Raw genomic sequence first — 19,490 nt, 5'->3', positions numbered from 1 at the left:
TCAAGTATTTCTTTCAACAAGCATCTAGCGCCAACCACTCGCCGGTAGAGTGCCGTCTTTTGTAACATCATGCTCTCAGTTCGACAAAGAGGCTTTCACCCCCCTTCCACCCGCCCACCACTTCCGACATCGCACGCACCGTGCACCTGCACTTCTCCTCCCTACATTTATCGAAAGGTCAGCATGCCCACAACTCCGTACGGCTTGTTTCGCTGGGCCTCACTGCAAGTCACCTGTCTCATACTCTCAGCATTCCTCAGTTCCAAACCTCGCCCATAAAGTAAACTGAAACACGCAGTACCATGTTAGGTTACAGAAGGTTAAGAAGAGGAAGTGAAATCAGCTCATATAATCACTGTGACATCATGACTACTGTTACAATAACTCAACTCTCCTCTAGTTGCATAATTAAATGTGAATAAATGAAAATGCTCGGATTGCTTGCCGTCTGTCAATATGTACGCGTCGCCAGTGAGGGAGGAGTAAGTTGTCCAGGTAATGGGCGCCAGATTCTGTATTGAGTGTCTTTTTTTGAACATCGGTAAGGATTGTACAAACAGGTGACAGAGGAAAGATTGGAAGACTGGGGACTGTTTCGTCAATGTTTGTCTAGGTTCTTATCCTTCTTGGCTGTTGGGTAGCACCAAACCCGCTCCTATGTCAAGTCAGCTTATTTCCACATTGTCACCTACCTGCACATTTGCGTCTACAGCCAGACACTGTTGTCCGCTGTGAGAAAGCATGGCAAACGGTGCTTCCCACTGTATCTGTTGTTAGTCCTTCTTCCTGTTACATTCACATATGGAGCATGGGAAGAACGATTGCTTAAATGCGCCTGTTCGTTCTGTAATTAATCTGGTCTCTCGTGATCACTACAGGAGTGAGATTTAGAAGGCTGTACTATATTCCTAAAGTCATGACTTACGGCTGGGTCTTAAAAGTTTTTAAGAAGGTTTTGTCGGGATAATCTGCCAGTTGGGTAGCACCAAAACCGCTCCTATGTCAAGTCAGCTTACTTCTACATTGTCACCTACCTGCACATCTGCGTCATTTCTGTGACACTCTCCCATTGGTCAGACAAACCTCTGACCATTCGTCCTGCTCTTGTCTGTATACTTTACGTATCCCTGTTAGTCCTACATGGTAGGGATTCCACAGACTTCAGCAATATTCGAGTGTACGTCGCACGAGTTTTTTTGCAACCAATCTCCTTTGTAGACTGATTGGATTTCTCTAGTCTTCTACCAAAGAACCGAAGCCTACCGCCCACTTTACGTACAATCATGCCTATGTGATCTTGCATTTAATATCACGACAAACTGTTACACCCAGATATTTGCATTAGTTGACCGATTCGAGCTGTGACTCACTGATATTGTAGTCACAGGATACTACTCGGTTCCGTTTAGCAAAGTTCAGAATTTTACATTTCTCAGCATTTAAACCAAGTTGCGTCTGTTTGAAATCTTACCAACATTCAAATCAAATGGCTCTAAGCACTATGGGACTTAACATCTGAGGTCATCAGTCCCCTAGACTTAGAACTATTTAAACCTAACTAAGGACTTCACACACATCCATGCCCGAGGCAGGATTCGAACCTGCGACCGTAGCAGCAGCTTGGTTAAGGACTGAAGCGCCTAGAACCGCTCGGCCACAACGACCGGCTATCAACATTCGATTGAATTTTTATGCAGCTTTTCTCAGTTAATGTTTCAATAGGGATAACCGCATACTAAAGTCTGAGGTTGCTATTACTAATATCTGCAAAGTCCAAACACACTTTTCTGTGGCAAACATGAAGTTATTTCTATATCTGTCAATGACTCTTTATGCAAGATAACATGCTGCGTCCGAGCTACCAAGAAATCCTCAATTAAGTTATAAATTTCCCTTGATGACTCATGTGATTGTACTTCTAATAATAGGCACACATGTGGTTCTGAGTCATAGTACTTTTCAGATGTCAAGAAATACTGCACCTACAGGACTGGCTCAAATCATAGCTTCTGCGAAACCGCTATACGTTTTTCATGAAAACCGGGTACAACAATTCACCGTGGCCTATCCACTAGTGCTCTGGCGTTTAAGGGTTCTTGTCAAGATAGTCTGATATAGAAAATGGACGAATTTTTGAGGCACGCTTGTAGGATGGCAAACAGTGACTACAACTGATATGAAGATGCAACATAAATAGTGAGGGACGTAAATGGTAATCGTTGGAGGAAGAGCGAAATTGTTCTGACCTAACCCTGTCGGACAAACTTAAGTAGAGAGCCAGTGTAGTGAGCGGTGGCCAGTAATACGGAGACTACCATGTTTCTACCAGACTGAGCGACAAATGAAAATTTAGGTAGCGTCGTGAAATGAAAAGCAGCCACCCACCAACCGTAACAAGATGTGGATTTGATAAGTGTTGCCATATCACCACTTCCAATATATTATTCGATACCAGATTAAAAAGCATGTTTAGTATACAGCTATATACGGTGAACCTGAACTACACCACTGAAATTTTCTTATGGAGTATTACTGTAATTATGATTTATATGCTGTGTTACCCCATGGACCTTCGCTTCTGTAAAAATACTTGCACCTCCTCCCTGAACTTTAATCCTCGTTTTAATGTTCTATGTGATTTAAGGATACTGAAAGAGTATCCATAAGGCTACACTACAGTTTTTCAACAGAACAAAAGCGTCATTGTTTTCTAGGTACTCGTGTAACTCGAGGGAAATGTGATCCCTCAGGCGACGCGCAACCGGTGTAAGAGTGTTCTTTACAGCAGTTATACTGAGCTCTAAGTGGCCGATTACTATGTTTTTTTCCTTGGTAATTGGGTGGTCATAAATAGCGACGTAATGTACTAGCTGCCTACAGTGGCTCGCTAATAAGAAACTGGTCACCCTGCGCGAGAACGTCTGCGCAGTGTTTACGTAAGTGTAATGAACTGCTAAAGGTGGTGGTTACCGCACAAGGGAACAAATCAGAGTTTACGATTGTCACTGGCAAGAACTGTGCTTGTTTTATTATTTATTAAAGGATGTGTTGTTTGAAGATCAGGAAAAGAAAATATCAGTTTAGAACAAAATGCGATAAAACAAGAGCTGCCGAAAGACTGAGAAAACCTATAAACCTCTTTTAAAAGATCACTCAGTATTATTAAAATACCATAACGTTAGTAACGAATATGGAGGGAAGAAGAAGAAAAGAGTTAACGTGAAAATATCACATTCTGGTAATACAGCTTGCAGATGACAGCCGACAGCTGACAAGGGAATGTGGCTATCTTTAATGTTTATGCATACAGGCCTGAAAATGACACAATGAAGCATCGAAACTGGTAGCGACAAAATAAAATAAAATAAAATCATAGACGGCTGCTGATGACATGGCACTGATCGCACAAGACATTACCGATGCACAGAAACAGCTAGAATTATTACAAGAACAGGCAGCTAAAATAGGATTACAAATTTCATTTGAAAAAACAAAATTTGTGACTGACGTCAAAGATGCACCTTCTGATCTCAAAATTGGTAATAACTACATCTCTCGAGTAAAAGAATTTAAATATTTAGGCGAATGGATTGCAGAAAATTGTAATGAAAAGAAATGTCAGATCAAGAGTTCAGAAAATGGAGACGGCGTTTCAGTTAACAAAAAACATTTACAACAAAAAGAGTCTCTCGTGGAACTGAAAAATACGACACTATACAACAGTAATTAGACCCGAAGCCCGACCGCCGTGTCAGTCTTTGCCACATGACGTCATTCGGATGTGGTATGGAGACACATGGTGTCGTTACCCTGCTCTCCCAGCCGTTGTCGGCTGTCCAGACATTTAAGCCGCCACTTCTCCTCAGTGAGCGACCCCAGGGTGAAGGCACCCCGTTCCATTCCTCCCACCAGGGAAAAGTCCCTACTTCCACCGGGAACTGAAGCAGCATGGCAGTCAGAAGCGATTACCGCTCAGCGACGGAGACGGGTGGATAGAAAGGTATGGCAGCTGTAACTAAACAATAAAACTGAAGGAGACGTTTACAGGCCGCGTGAAAAGCGAGGAAGGACAGGTAAAAGTCAGTAGCAGACATATGAAACACTATCACGTCTACCAAAACTTCTCGTTTGTCACAAGCGACGAGTCATCCTATACAGTTGGGGCATCACGTAGAGCTGAAGTTGAAAGCGTATTGTCATATCGCTGGCCTAGTTGTGGAGTATCTTTGCGGGCAGCCGCGTCTGTAGAGAGTCGAGCACGGGACACGAAACTGTTATGTTGCGTAGTGTGTAGCTATGCATGCAAGAAGCATTGTTAGTATTCAGGTTGAAGTGTTGCTACAAGTGCTACTACAGGAAAGTGATTAAATATGGGAGTAATTCAGAGGAAAGTGCGTCTAGATGTAATTAAAAATGAGCAGTGCCGCCGATAACGTATTTGTGTATCGTCTCGTTGCGTGTCGCACATATCAACCATCCGCGCCGTGTTCGGTCTCCCAGAATGAACTCATGTGAATCAGTAGAAATTAGTTACCATAAAAGACTGTAGTCAAATGCCAGCGTCTTGTAGCGAGCGTGAGGACGTGCGTTCGATCATCGCGTTTCCGCATTATCAACAATCAGCCGCGCCGCGACGGTTACGCGCACGCTCGTACAAGTGAGAACAGAGAACTGAAAAATTAACTTTACGAACAGTGTGACAAGGAGGACTATTACCAGATATCGGTATGTGTGACGAGCGTAAGAACTTTCGTTCGATCATTCGGCTTCCGCATCATCAACAATCACCCGCGTCGTGTCGGTTACGCGTACGCTCGTCCTAATGATCTTATTGGACTGTTAATCATCAAGATTGTTAATTGGGATAAACATTTACGAATCAGAGTGTAAACAGTGCAACCTGTGATTTCCATATCGTCTCAGAATATAGATGTTCATACCAGACATAGGACAGTGTTGAGTTTTAACGTTGATTGGCTCCCCTAAACCCGCTTGCATATTTCGACAGATAATTCCAGGCAAGCCAACAGCAGTGTGGAGCAGAACAGTACGACCGCCGCGGGATTATCAGGTACGTGGTGTGGACAGGGCGCACGGTCAAGAAAAGCAACGGTCACGAAACGAGAAGTCAGTTTAAAGTACCCCACCCATTTGTACTTCCGGGCGTGTTACAAAGTGTCAAATTTTCAGCAGGGTGACTAACTGATAAGTGGATGATCAGAAGGACGTTCCACACCTAATCTACCGAACTGCTGTCAACAGACTGCTTTTTAAAAACCTGAGACACTAAACGTTCAACACAGAACACTGAAAGAGGAATTAGAAGTGAAAGAACGTAAGATAATGAGGAAAATCCTAGGACCAAGAACTAAAGATGGGGTACATTATCCAAAACCCAATGCAGAAATATATAAAAATATCTCCAAAATAACAGACACAATGCGCATGAGAAGAATACAAATCATGGGGCACTTAGAAAGAATGGACTCAAACAGGTTATCGCACAAAATCCGTACATTTTTAAAGAACAAAACTACAAGACCGAACTGGTACAAACAGACGGAAAAAGACCTGAGAGAATTAGGGTCTCCAAATCTACATGATAGAAATGAAATCAGAAAAATCACAAACACACGGGGTTTTGACGAAGAAGAGAGAAAAACTAACCGACATACATGGTCGGTGTTTATGAAGGAATACTGGGCGAAAAGGAACGCCAACAAATGTTGATTACGCGTGGTCCTAAGTGATCCATCCGCGAAGAAGAAGAAGAAAGAAAGACGGCTGTAAGTGTTTTTACTTTTGTCACGACAGTAAACGGCCGTCGTCCCAGAGACGTCCTGCTGAAAGGATGGACATATAAAAGACAAGGGAATGGTCCTACATGTCAAGAGTTCCCATTCGTCCCAATTTTTAGCAAAATGTCCCTGCGTTCTCAAATCCTCTTTGTAAACAGCAAAATGTCCCACATTTTTGTCTTGCGTAGCGCGACTTTCTTTCTTTCTATTCTAATCACCTGCCGTAATAAAATGCTTAGTTCCCTTGAGGTTATGTAACGCTGATATAAGCTTTATTCGCACGAGAAAACTAAACTCAGGCTCGATATAATACAGCGATTCTTTCGGAAACCCGATGATATCGCGGTCTTGTAAAGAACTGCAAGCGTTTCAGGTTCGGTGTGTTGTACTTTTGTACTGTAATTTAACTTTTCGAGTGCTTACAGTAATGACTTTGATAAGCTTTGTCTTAATATTACGTGCGCTGATCATGGCACCACAAGCCCAAAGTAAACAGTTAAGTGCTACAAGAATTCCCGATTATTAAAGAGCACGGTGAGAATGGGGCCTGTAGGTCCATTCCTGGTGCGAAATTTAGCATTTGAGACGCACCGATACAGTATGTCACGTAACGTTCAACAAACAAAGCTGCGCTTTAGTTTGAATCTTAAAGATCAAAAATTGATAACTAATTGTCAGTGAAGGTAGTTTCAGACATGAATAAGCAGCTTTCGGCGCAAGAAGAACATGTGCATACCACAAGGAGATGCACAACTAGAATTTTAAGTCTATGGACTGCACCACTCACTTACTTATTTATTTATTTACTAAGTTGCCCACACTAACAGTAGTCTTTATTTGGCCGTCCGTCTCAGTCTCCTCCATCTTCTTCGGTCCAGGTATTTTCCTGGTCCCGTCAGCTAATTTCAGCCGTGGTCTTACCCTGGTCTGTTACCTCTGATGTCTTCTTGCACCAGCTGCCTGCTGATCTGGCCTTCTCGCCGCATTACGTGCCCATTCTACTTTAGTCCCCTCTCTTTAATCATTGCCACAATGTCCAGCGATTTGTACAGTTCCTGCAGTTCACGGTTTCTCCCTTTTCTCGTCTCTATCCTTCGCTGGTCCAAAAACCTGTCTCAGAAGAGCATTCTCAAATGTCACCAGCCTTCCGTGTCAGAGCCGAGGTCTCTGCACCATATAGGACGACAGGTTGTTTTGCAGTTCATTAGATCATAATCCTCATGGATCTCGATAGAAGCCAGGACTTCACAAACCTTTTCGAGTGCAAACCTTCACCTGTTTCCTTTTTTGATTCTTGTCATTATTTCCTGTTCTGTCTCACTCCTTTCACTGAGTAAAGCCCCTAGATACCTGAACTCCTTTACCTTTTCAACAGTGGAATGAACCACTGATGTAATTGAATCATCTTGCAACAGAAAGTTCTTATGCTCAAAGGCGGAAACCAAATTAATTATCACTAATGTGACTGGCCCCTTTGTTATTGAACAAATAATGAAGAAACTGCATCATTTACTTATTTTTATACTGTTTTTAATTTAATAATTTCTTTGGCTGTTTGAGTAATTTTTCCTTACTTACCACATTTTATTTCAGTGATGCTAAATACTGGTCCTGTGTAGGGGCTGAACCAATGATCCGTATGTAAACAAACCGTATAATTTAAGATTCTAATGTAAACAAAAACTGTTCAATTGTGCTCTTAGTAATCTTTCTTTAGGATGTGATTAATGGGCAAATATTTTTGACTAATCTCCGTTACTGTTATCGTAGTTCCTATAATTTATGGACAAAACAGCCACTTCCCCACTCCTCTGTGCGTTCCTGTTGGTAGGCTTTGAGGCCCCCTCCCCCACCGCTCACCACCTGCCCCGTCAGCACAACTCTTTAGGGTACCCAGCATCATGAGATGGGCTTGGCATTCTTGCTCTGTACACCGGTTCATGAACATCTAGAAGTGTATGGGGCAACAGCACATTCAAGTATGTACAATTTTAGGCAATTTTGTCGATTTTCTCCTAGTATTCCAAAGACACGCATACATACGGAACTTTAGATGTTTATCATTTAATGTGTTTACAAAGATACTCCAATAGTTTGACAATTGGTTCAGCTCCAGCAACGCACTCGGATGGGAGCAGCCCTCTGTGCCGTGGGCCCGACGCTACTACTGCAATGGGTGAGTCTGTCATGGATAAACAAGTGGGAAACAGATACATTCATGGAATGCTGCATGCACAGCACGTTTCTGCCACTGCACGTGTCTCCTACACAAGTATACTCTAAACTTTAATGACATGTAAACTATGCATAGCAGCTAAAGATGTGCTGTTGCTGTAGTTCTACAGTAAGATCTTTCAATGTTTAAAGTAGTCTTGTCAAGTACAAACTTTATTTATTTCATTTAGTTCGTTTATATAACGAAAACATTTTATTGGCAAGGTTGTCAACTATAGTGTTAGTGTTTTACCTGTTTGCTCACTTTATATTTTATTTATTTACTATACAACTTTTTTCCCTGTAAACTGCATTAGCACCACACTGCAAAAAATGACATTTACTGTGTGTTGCATATATTCCTCCATTTTCCTGTATTTATTTATTTCTTATTATCCTATTGTGATTGCTTATGCACTCCATAATTCAGTTGTTACAGTTGCTAATTCTTCCTTTTAATTGGTTTTCCTATTACTTTTCACATTTAATACTTCTTGGAGAAATCTTGTCAAATACTAATTTTATTTTATTTTATTGGGTTTGTTTATTAATGTGAACTGTTAGTACGTAGAGCTTTCAAGTGTATAGTTTATGTTTTTTTCTGTTTGATCCTTTTATATTCATTTAGTGTTCAACTTTTTACGTTTTAAATTGCATTACTAATACACTGTCAAAGATGACATTTACCGAGTGTTTGTGCCTCCGTATATATGTAAAACATTTTTTCAATGTTGTTTACAAATTCTCTGAGGACGAAAGTCACTTCAAGTCTGATGATGGGCTTGTTAGCCGAACCCCAGTTAACTCAATAAATTAATCCAGTAGAACATAAGCAATACTGTTCATACCATGTATTTCACTGTCTGCACTACACCCTGGGTTCTAGATCGAGCGCTCTTCACGTTGTGTCTTATTGCTCCCAACGCACCACAGATGATGGGGTTAACATAAGATTTTGCATTGCACATTCGACTGACCTCGATGCTCAGATCCTTATATTTCAGTTTCTTTTGGGCCACCTTATCATTAATGTTCTCATCACGTGGGACGGGTATATCGATTAAGAGGCACAGCCTTTTTCTAGCAGACATACAACGCTAAGCTAATTACCTGCAACCATTCGGTCAGTATGTCGTAGTTGGTGGTACGGCACGGCGTGGTTGCTTTACATACGTGGGTATACCATTTGCTGGAGAGATCTGGTATTTCTAGATTTCCAGATGGCTTTTGACACCGTTCCCCACAAGAGGCACCTCATCTACCTGCGTGCCTGTTGAGTATCGTCCCAGTTATGGGACTGGATTCGTGATTTCCGTGTTGGAAAGGTCACATTTATTTATTTATTTATTTATTTTACCTGGCAAGATTAGGGCCTTCAGGCCCTCTCTTACACCTAACCAGGCATACTCAGATTCAACAAATTTCAGTTTCTACAGAACATTAAGGACATATAACATGTTATACAGTATTAATGTTACAGAAAAAAATTAGAGATTATAAAAGTAATACAATGATAATTATAACAATCAAAAAATAATTATAATAATCGAGAATAATAATAATAATAGTAATGACTATGTATAGGAAAGTAAACATATTTTTTTCTTTTATGAATGTCAGTCCTATTGCTAGTTGGGAATTTTCTCGTTATATTCTTGCAGCTTGTGAGTTATTCTCATCAAGCAGAGACATAAGACGATAGAATGGGGTGAAAGAGATATAGAAGAGGTAGATAGGTTAGAGGAAGAGAAATAGAATGGTAAAATTCGAAGCTATGATGGAGAGGAGAAAGAAAAAGATGAGAGGCGCACGACAATGGTGGCTATACCGTCCCTAATATGTAAGTCTTGAGTTCCCTCTTGAATGTTAAGTGGTTCTGGATAAGACGCAGATCACAGGGGAGCGCGTTCCATAGTCGTATGGCTGAGATGGAGAATGACACAGAGAAAGATTTTGTGTTATGTAAAGGTACAGCCAAGATGCTAGACGTATCCGATCTGGTATTGCGGTTGTGGAATGATGATAGGTGTTTAATGTGAGAAGATAAGTATTGGGGCACCAGTGGTTAAGAAATCGATGAAGTAAGCACATCGTGTGGAGATCGCGTGCCTTATGTGGGCGTATCCAAACTAGCTGGGAGTATGAAGGACTGATATGATCATACAACCGTATATTGCATACGTATCTAACGCAAGCATTCATCACTAGCTCGAGGCATCTCGAATTTTCACTATTTGTGCCGTGTTGAACTACATCACAGTAGTAAAGATTAGGCAAGACTAGTGTTCGTAGTAACTGGCGGAAAGTCATCGAGTAACACGGAAATTATATCTGGCGTTTCCCAAGGACGTGTTGCAGATCCTCTGCTGTTTCTAATCTATATAAACAATCTAGGATACAATCTGAGCAGCCCTGTTATATTGTTTGTAGATGACGCTCTCATTTACCATCCAGTAAAGTTATCAGAAGATCAAAAAATTGTAAAATAATTTAGACAAGATATCTGTACGGTATGAAAAGAGCCAGTTGACTCTAAATAGTGACTCTAAAATGTGTGAGGTCATCCACACGAGCACTGAAAGGCATTCGTTAAATTTCGGTGACACGATACATCACATAAATCTGAAGGCTGTCAACTCAGCTAAATACCTAGGGATTGCAATTACGACCAGCTTAAACTGGAACGATCACGTACATAATGTTGTGGGGAAGGCCAACCATAGACTGCGTTTTACTGGCAGAATATTTAGAAAATGCGGTATATTTACTAAAGAGACTGCCTTCAGTATGCTTGTCCGACCTTTTCTGGTGTACTGCTGTGCGGTGTGCGATCCGTACCAGACCGGATTGACGGAGGACATCGAAAATATTCAAAGAAGAGCAGCTCATTTCGTATTATAGCGAAATAGGGGAGAGAGTGTTACGTATATGCGAGTAGGGGTACCAATCATTAAAACAAATGCGTTTTTTGTTTCGGTTAGATGTTTTCACGAAATTTATAACACCAACTTTCTTCTCCGAATAAAAATATATTTTGTTGATTGCAACCTATATAAGGAGAAATGATCACTGTAATAGAATCAGAGAAATCAGAGCTCGTATGGAAAGGTACTTAAGCGTCTTCTAGCACCTTCTGCAGTGAAGGTAAAAGCACACGTTATTGGGCCTCTTGGGGTATTCATTATGTGCCAGCCAGATACACTCTAAGACAAAAGAAATCCGTAACATGGAGGAGCTATGCAAACTGCTCACAAATCGAGATAGATATAGATGAAAAAATGCAAAATTGGAAACTTTGGCGGTCGATGGACGAATGTGTGATGCCGTAGCGCAGTTGCACCGCGCTGTTAACTTGGACAATTAATGAGGATATGTCACTACCAGGGTGAATTTAATTCTGTGTGCTCAACTGGGCAGTACTTGCATCTCGCGGACAGGCACGTGGACAGTATACGTAGATGTCAACTTTTGTGAGAGGACGTGTAGTTGGGCTCAAAGAAGCCGGATGGAGTGATTAGTGAATCACTCGACATTTGAATAGGAGCGATGCCACTGTTCGACGACATTGGCAGGAATGTATACTTACATGGGTATGGTGTCTGTTCTTTCCGACATGTCCGAAAGAACAGACACCATATCCATATAAGTATATAGTTCTGGCAATACCGGCCATGACCTTCTTCTTCTGTGCGGATGCACACACATTCCCCGAGCTCATACGGGACTTGGTAAGAATGTCATCCACGAGTAATGAGTGTGTTGGGGTGGGACACTGCGAATGTAGTGTGTGGACATACAAGGTGAGAATGTGGGTCTCGCGGGAGGCATGCGCGAGATAATCCCTGCAGCCGCGCTATCCTCTGTGCCCTCGGATTCCATGTAAGCAGGAGATCCCGGGTTCGAGTCCCGGTCGGGGCACACATTTTCACCTGACCCCGTTGATGTGTATCAACGCCCGTCAGCAGCTGAAGGTATTAATATATAATTCTAATTTGGCAGGAATAGCTGAACAATGGCCGAACACAGAGCCAAGAATGAAGTGGTCGACCTGGAGTTTTGTACGTATTGATCATGTATCATGAAAACTGAAATGTAATGAATATTTTTTACACTGGCTCTACACAAATAAAAAGATTACATGCATGTATAATTTGTAGTTATTTTATTCTTTGCAAAATCCTGTTTATGGCTAAAAAATAAAATTACAAAATCAGTCAGTTAGCAGAAAAGGTATCTTGCGTTGGTTCATGGGACATGTGTGTCCCACTTCCTGTTGTGAAAAAATGGAGAACTTAAGAAATATTTTGGTAGTGAAAATATAATAATGGGACTGAAAAGAAACTGTTATCACCATAATATTTTAAAAATCTGTAAAAAATGAATTTTATCCATGAAAGTGTTAAGAAGGAAAATTAATCCAAGCATTAATGGTGTCTATAAAGGAGTGGTCAATAATGAAGAAAATTAATTGCAATTGACATTAAATAACTTTTTAATTAAAGCACTGAACACAAATTATTAACATGCACACAAGCATGCTGCTAGAATTGATATATATCTTTCACTTTATGCTTTAAACCAGTCATATTTCTCTGAGCCCTGGACATAAGAAAGAAACTCGCTCAGAGTCTGAACCAGTCTATGAAAATCTGCGCAATTTCTGTTTTTCATGTTATATTGGATTTGGAGCATTGCACTGACTGATGTTAAAGCTAGGCTGTTTCTTTCTTCTGTCCATTGTGCATTCACTAGGGAAAACACTTTCTCCACATTGGCGTTATGCCCTTGAATGGAGAAATAGTACTGCACAATAGCAAGCAGTTCTGAATACTGCTCTTTAGAAACACAAGCCTCAAAAAATTTAACCCACTTTTTATGTGGCATCATCTCCAAAGTCTGGTTATCTTCCTGTGAAAACATTTCAGTTTCACTATCTGGTCAAATAGCAAACTCTCATCCACTTTGCAAGTTGTGTTTTCTTGCATCCACTTCAGTGTACATTCAACTTTTTCCCAATCAGGTAAAGCCTTCAACAGTATCCAGTCAAAATGTTCAAGTTCGGATAAAGGCTTGCACCATTTTATCAGGTAATCTGTAACTGTCTGATAAAATGCCATGATATCCTCTTGAAATTTTGACTGCCGATAGTGGGAGAGATCTGAAATTAACTCTTTTACTTTCGTAGTCATGAATTTACATTTCTTTCTTTCCTCTAAAACATGCACGAAGTTTTTAAGTTCCAACCTAACCTCATTCACAGAGATGTCCTCTTTCTCAGTGTTGGCGCTAGCCTTTTGAAATGGACTCATCTGATCAAGCAGAAAGTGTAAATACATCTCTCCACAAGCATCAGAAAAAAAAAGACTTGAGAAGACTTGGACACTTATCGAGAGACAGGAAGTATGATTTAAGAGCTTGGAACATGTATATGAATCTTTCAATTGCAGGAAATAAGCTCATCCACCTAAATAAATCTTCGTGAGCCATATGGAGGAAATCACAAAAATGCCTTAAAGCTGCTACACGAACAGTATAAATTGAAAATTGGTTATAGACCTTAATAATTATACTTTGCACATCTTGTGAAAGTATGTCGGTTCCACTTTCAGCAGCATTATGCAGTACATGAACTGGGCAACCTACCCCTACTATGGACCTGTTTAGTTTGTTTCCAAGTTTCTTGAATACATTGTTGCCCCCATTTGTTTCAACTCCTCCAACGTTAGTGTTTGTATTACTCCCACCGAAAGCACAAACTTTGCCAGTAAGGTTGAATTCTAAAATTATTTTATACACACACTCAGACACTGTGCTGGCGGTTTCATTGTCACACTATCAAATGGCTCTGAGCACTATGGGATTTAGCATCTGAGGTCATGAGTCCCCTAGAATTTAGAACTACTTAAACCTAACTAACCTAAGGACATCACACACATCCATGCCCGAGGCAAGATTCGAACCTGCGACCGTAGCGGTCGCGCGGTTCCAGACTGTAGCGCCTAGAACCGCTCGGCCATGTCACACTATCGTCAAGTTTGCAGGAGTTATGAAACACTTTTACTTGCGTAAAATTTTTTTTTACTTACTTAACACTTTTTTCGCGTAAATTTTCCTTTTCATCCATTCCGTCTTCGAGCATAAAATCGCGGACTGTCCGCGAAATCCGCGACGTATGGCAACCCTATTCACAGCAGGACCCCTTTGGTTGTCATCCGCGGCACCATCGCAGCACAGCGGCACGTCGACGATATTCTACACTCCGTTTTGTTGTCATTCGTGGCGAGATTATGCCGAACAACACACACGGCGACAGTTTCTGCAGCTTGTCTTCGTCCTTGATAAACCATTCCTTGGCCAGCAAGATGGCCGGATCTCTCCCCAATTGAGAACATTTGGAGCGTTATGGGCGGAGCCCTCCAACCAGATCGGGATTTTGACGCTCTAAGACGCCAGTCCGACAGAATTTGGCACGATATCCCTTAGCAGGCCATCCAACAACCCTGTCACTCAATTCAAAGCCGAATAACTGCTTGCATAAGAGCCAGAGTTGGACCAACACGTTATGGACTTACTTAATTTGTGAACCTATTTCTCTCTAACAAAAAGTCAAATTTTTTCTCAGATTGAAATTATTTGTTTGTCCGTACATGGAAATTATATCTACCGATTTTCGACCAATTCGGATAACTCCTTCGTGGTGTGTCGTATTCTTCTTTTTTTGGTCTTAGAGTGTATTACGTAGTTGTCCTCGACTGTGCTCCGCAAAATCAAAATCTGTCTTTTTGAATCACTTTCACTATAACTTTTCTATAATTCGTAGTTCCTTAAGGGTTATCCTCCACAGCTACAGTCAGTGATACTGCCACTGTTTCATCTTCGTTTTCTAAGCCACAGGTTCGTCTGATCACTGTCTACATTTAAGTCCTCCGAGCAGCTTGCGCCAAGAAGAGATTCCAGTCTCGGAGTTTATTTTTAGCTTATTGTGTGTTTTGTTTTAAGTTACTTTGCAGAAGTCAATATTCGTGACAATCGCATTCTGTAAGTACTTTCTTGGAACCATATTATTATTACTATTGTCATTTACTAAGCAGTGTGCTAAACGAAAGAACGAATATTCGCGCTATCATTTAAAGACCAAAGCAGAGCGAATACTACATTTAAAAATACACGATAAGAAACGAAAACTCTTTTTTGACACATCCGTCACGATGACAGTGACAAAATTGTAAACGATTACGAACATCAGAAGAGAGGAAATGACAGTGAGTATTTCAATCACAGAAGATAGAACTAAAAAAAATAAAGAAAAAATAAGCAAGAGTGTGAGTATTTTAATCATAGAACTTAGAAAAAAGGATCTAGATGAGGTAGCTATAAGATTATGGACTGCTAAATAAGCGATCTGGATTCTAACATGGCGTCCATTTTGACCGAAGATTTCTGCTGTTTTCGTACATCAAGTCAAGCAAAAGCCGCTATATGTCCGTGAAAAAAGAAACTGCGGATGACCCTCCGTATCCTTGTCTGAGTCATGCTCTGCTCAGTCTCTAATAATAGCACAACCGACGGTACATTAAACAAGAACGTCCACTCTTACAAAAAAAGGTAAGCTTTACCTACAGGCAAGAAAAAGCCTATCGGAATTGGAATGCGAACTGTCGGGGCATCTAGCAGTTAGCTTAAAGAGCAGAGGATGCACTCTTTTTTTTTTTTTTTAAGAAAACAGTAATCATTTGTTTGTCTGTACATATACATCGTATCTACCGATTTCCTTCCCATTTTGATAATTTCTTCGGGATGGGTCCTTCTTTTTGTCTTGGATTGTATTATGTGATCGTCTCAGATTATCAGATTATACACGTAATGTCAGGACGCTGTTGAAATCCACGACAGTAGCGCGCACATCTATCTTTCGCGTGTCTCCTTCTAAAGAACTGAGCACCTTGCGCGGTTGTGAAAGCCGCTAACACTTTGCTAAGTGGAGAGCAAATAGCAGGCTTTACCCAGGCACTGGGCTCAGATCCGCTCTCCGGAAACTAATGGCGCGTGCGCGTGCGTGTCGTCCGTCTCTCCCTCTCTCTTTTCTTTCACAAAACACACATACAAACGCGCGCGTGCGCGTCACGCCATTTTCCTTCTTGCACAACCGGGTAGGCCATTCAGATCGTCACTTCGGAAGTTGACATCGAGAGCATTAGAGACGAAGCACGGGCTCGGACTGTTCCGAGGATGGGAAAGAAAACAATTTGAAAGGCCCAGCGATTTCGGGAAATCACGGCGAAACTAAATCAGGAAGGTCGAATGCGGGTTTGAACCGTCGTCCTCCCGAATGCAAATCCAGTGTGCTAACCACTGCGACACCTTGTTTGGCCATGGATAACGTACCCGTCTTCTTTAGTGCGGACTAAAACAGTAGTAAAGAAAGAACATTTCAGCTTGTCCGGTGTGTTCACATGTGCGCTTTCAATCAGTGAACCCTATGCCGTTAAACATCTTTTATCTCCACCTTCAGTTGGGTGTACTTCCCTTGGAACGCATTTCTGGCCAAATGTTCAGATGACCTTCTTTGCTCCTAATCCTCTCAACGGTTGTTTCCTGCAGTTTTTCTCCATTTACGTAAATCACCCAGTATACAACAGCACATATCATGAAAACTGCTGCCTGACTTCTCTATCACTACAGTTTGCGGGTGCATGTCCGTAGTCCTCAAACAAATATTAGTCGCTGTCCTGTAGTACCAGTCACGCAGCCCATTGAAAAGTGGAGTATCGTGCAGTAGTTTGTCTTCTGTATTTCAAGGGGAACAATGCTGCAACAGGCATAGTGGAAGCGAACAGTAAGAATGAACCATCCTATGACACAGTGGGTAAGAGATGCAGATGCTCCCAGAGTGAAGAAATTTGTCTGGATGAAAAAGAACGAAGTGGTAGACCGTCTTTCCGCGAAGAACTGGGAATCGTTCCAAAAACTAGTGTATTGAGTCAGGGATCGCTTTTCAACATTTTCAACATGACGAAGATCTCCGATTCGAGCAGCATCGGGCCTGTTGATTCTGTATCAGTCCATTCCATACGATCTCTTTAGTCGCCGCGTCACTGTGGACAGCTGCTGGCTGTATATGATCACCAGACAAAGTAGCAAAGCAACCTGTGGAAACATGGGATTCACCGCAGACGAAAAAGGCGAAGGCCCAAACATCATTTGAGAAGGTGATGCTAAGAGGTTTTAGGGATTGCTATTGTGAGGTACTAACAGATTACGCTCGTAAGAAGCAAACCGTAACAGGGGTGCACTACCGAAATGTGACGAAGTTGTAGGAAGCTATCAAGAAGCGTCCAAGGAAGTGTCTTTGTTCCACAACAATGTCCCAACTCATTCTCCAGAGGACAGTCACATACGCTGCTTCTTTGGGCTATCAAATTTTACCTCATCTCCGTATTTTCCTGACGTGGCACCCAGAACTTTCCTCCTCTTTACTCGGATGAAGAAACCATTGCATGGAGAACGTTGTCAGAATGAAAACGAGGTGATTCTCCAGCTGTGGCGTTTCCTGAATAGCCAAAATGAAGACTTCTACAATCGAGGTCTGCGCCAAGTCCTGCAGCGTTGGGAAGAGTGTGTCACACTGAAAGGTGATTATGTGGAGATAGACACACCGTCACCATGTACTTCGGTGGCGTTATTTCTTCAAAAACATAATAAAAACTTATACCTTCCCTTCGAAATTTTTTACCTCTGCTAAGTACGGAATCATCCTTCTGCTTCTGATGTCCGAATTGTAAGGGGGTGGGGAATCTTTGTTGTTAAAAAATGAGACGTGGCAAACTTACCTCACCGGCGCCGATCCTGCGGCTGTTATTAGCGGATCTCGCGTTCGGTGACTGCTGCAACAAAGCCACTGCTATCCAGTCACGCGCGCCTGCGTTTAACTTACAAGGGGCAGTCAAATGAAAACGAGAATGATGGAAAAAAGTAATTAAATTGTTTATTATTTCGAAAGTAATCGCCATGACTGTAAATAGATTCAACCCACTGTGAGACAAGACGGTCAGTGCCTTCATGGAAGAATGTTTTCGTTTGCCTATGGAACCAAGATTGTACCCAGGCGTGCATCTCTTCGTCGGAAGCAATTCGATGGCCACGAATTTGTTTCTTCCAGACTCCAAAAATATGGAAATCGTGGGAGCTGGCCCACGCCAATGTGGCCGACGATTTGCTTTGAACAGAGGGGTGCCCTCTTGGGTACAATCAAGGATACGTGGGCAGCTGCAAAGGTTTTTCCATGAAGACACTGCACGTCTTGCCTCACACTAGGATAAATATGAAACTTCCTGGCATATTAAAACTGTGTCCGGACCTAGACTTGAACTCGGGACCTTTGCCTTTCGCGGGCAAGTGCTCTACCATCTGAGCAACCCAAGCACGTCTCACGCCCCGTCCTCACAGCTTTACTTCTGCCAGTTCCTCGTCTCCTACCTTCCAAACTTTACAGAAGCTCTCCTGCGAACCTTGCAGGAAGGTGGAAGACGAGATACTGGTAGAAGTAAAGCTGTGAGGACGGGGCGTGAGTCATGCTTGGGTTGCTCAGATGGTAGAGCACTTGCCTCCGAAAGGCAAAGGTCCCGAGTTCGAGTCTCGGTCCGGCACACAGTTTTAATCTGCCAGGAAGTTTCATAACAGCGCACATTCCGCTGCAGAGTGAAAATCTCATTCTAGGATAAATATGTTAAGAGTTACGGCGATTGCTTTCGAAATAACAGGCATGTTACTTTTTTCTATCTGTCTTGTTTTCATTTGACTTCCCCTCTTATAAAGTTCGTCTTCGAATTTTGGAACTGCCTGAACGTCCGGGGAAATTTACTGGACACTTGGTACTTTCATGCTGCCAGCATTCTGGCTGGCGAACGTTTGAGTGTTTTTTGGCGCAGAGACCGCCTCATCCTTCAGCCCCGTCCACTGCTAATAAGCATTCTAGCTAGTTCTGCCGGTTGGCAGAGTCACTCGTGACCGAAATTAGCGAGACTAATAACCAGCAAAGTTCCCGCAACGTCACGGGAAACCCTCGGAATCCTTCGGGCGTTCCAAAGCTTCCCTAATGCTGCACTCAGCATGGACGTAGGAAATTTTCCATTCTCTCAAGTGAGCATTCTAGCTTCTGTACTGTTCATACCGCGTCCCGAACATTCCAACGTATGAGTGAATAATTCACGCGTGTTCGGTCAGACCTCGGTGTCCAACGGGAGAAATATTTCGTTAGCGAACCTAGCAGGCAACATTTTCGTTTGCTGACATACTGCGCCCCTTTGGACATGTATTTCAATGTTTTTATTATAACGCTAGTTGTAGATGATTATATGGGTCCTAAATATACTCTATTACATTAGCACTGTTTTCTAACTTTCTGCTTGTAGAGTCTTTGCGATTACACTGTTAGTTACTTTAATAACATTACACATTTGAAATAGGCAATGTGAATCC

The sequence above is a fragment of the Schistocerca cancellata genome, chromosome 9, assembly GCF_023864275.1.
Source record: "Schistocerca cancellata isolate TAMUIC-IGC-003103 chromosome 9, iqSchCanc2.1, whole genome shotgun sequence".
NCBI lineage: Eukaryota > Metazoa > Arthropoda > Insecta > Orthoptera > Acrididae > Schistocerca > Schistocerca cancellata.
This window is presented reverse-complemented; position numbering follows the sequence as displayed.